The following is a 1,647-nucleotide window of genomic DNA, read 5'->3' on the forward strand; positions in this document are numbered from 1 at the left end:
GTGAGTTCCAGGACAGGCTCCAAAGCCACAGAGAAACCCTGTCTCGAAAAACCAAAAAAAAAAAAAAAAGTGAACATGCAAATGCATGCATCCCTCCTCCCAAATAAAGAAGTAATTTTTTGTTTGTTTTGAGACAAGAATTCTCTACATAGACCTGGTGGTTCTGGAATGCAAAGATCTACCTGATGGGATTAAAGGAGGAAGAAGTAGATAAGATCAATATATTTAGCATGACATTTTCAAAGAACCAACATAAATAAAGAAATAATGAATGAATGAATGTCGATTTTAAGAAGAAACTTGTGCCAGGTGGTGGTGGCGCACACCTTTAATCCCAGCACTCGGGAGGCAGAGGCGGGCAGATCTCTGAGTTCGAGGACAGCCTGGTCTACAGAGTGAGTTCCAGGACAGGCTCCAAAAGCTAGAGAAACCCTGTCTTGAAAAATCAAAACAAGAAGAAACTTGTTTAGGGTCAGCAAAATGACTTAGTGTATAACGGTGCTTGCCTTCAGACCCAATGACTTGAGCTGAATCTCTGGGATACATATAGTGTTAAGGGGAAAACTAACTTCTACAAATGGAACGATGGCAAACAACTTTAATCTCAGCACTCAAGAGGCAGAGATAGGTGGATCTCTGTAAATTCAAGGCCAGCCTGGTCTATACAGAGTTCCAGAACAGCCAGAGCTATCTAGAAACACTGTCTCAAACATAACAAAATAAACAAAAACAAAGTGATCTGCAAAATTTCTGCCATGCTAGGTGTGGTGTAGAAGACAGGTAGACAGATCTAGCTTGATGTACAAAGCTAGTTCCAGGCTAGTTGTGCTACACAGTGAGAATTTGTCTCAAAATAAAATGTCTACTATGCTCAGGATGAAACCCAGGGCGCTGATGTGGGATTCCCTTCTGCATGCTGTGAGTTTGAGGCCAGCCTGGTCTACAAGAGCTAGTTTCAGGACAGGCTCCAAAGCTACAGAGAAACCCTGTCTCGAAAAAGCCAAATAAATAAATAAAATAAAAACAAAAATAAAATAAATAAATTTTACAATCTTGCCTCTTCAGCCTCTTCAGTGTTGGGATTATAGTCATGTGCTACCAAGCCCATTTTGGGAAAAAAAGAAAGAAAAGAAGAAATTTTTTTTTTGCCGCGCCAGCACAGGCTGGAACCAAGAATCTCGGTGGAGGGTGTCCAAGTTGAATAAATACACAGAGCACGAGGTTGAGGTGGAACAGCTAGCTTCTTTATTGTCTTGCTGGGGTTGGCTTTATACCATGGCACCAAATGAGGAGGGGGCTGCAAAGGGACTGTAACCTGACCCTGGCAGGGATCAAGGAATGGTCACCATGCACTCAAAATTCCTTCCTTCCCCGCTCCAGGAGCAGAGGGAATTTATTATGTTTTCCTTGCAGATAAGCACTTCAAATGAGGCCAGGGATATCAACTCGGGGCTGCAGTTCCCACAATTTTTTTTGATTTTCAAGACAGGTTTTTTTCTGTGTAGTTTTGGAGCCTGTTTTGGTACTCACTTTGTAGACCAGGCTGGCCTTAAACTCAGATCTGCCTGCCTCTGCCTCCCAGGTGCTGGGATTAAAGGTGTGTACCACCACCACAGGCTTCTTCTTTTATTTTTAAAGATAGAGTCT

The 1,647-nt window shown here is 42.4% G+C and overlaps 1 protein-coding gene across 3 annotated transcripts in view; it reads right to left on the bottom strand.

Moving 5' to 3' along the window:
* The window catches only part of Ckap5 (cytoskeleton associated protein 5), a 97,114-nt gene that overhangs the window by 23,623 nt on the left and 71,844 nt on the right, over positions 1-1,647 (bottom strand). The window lies entirely within an intron of this gene.

This window comes from Microtus ochrogaster (assembly GCF_000317375.1).
Source record: "Microtus ochrogaster isolate Prairie Vole_2 chromosome 14 unlocalized genomic scaffold, MicOch1.0 chr14_random_1, whole genome shotgun sequence".
Classification (NCBI taxonomy): Eukaryota; Metazoa; Chordata; class Mammalia; order Rodentia; family Cricetidae; genus Microtus; species Microtus ochrogaster.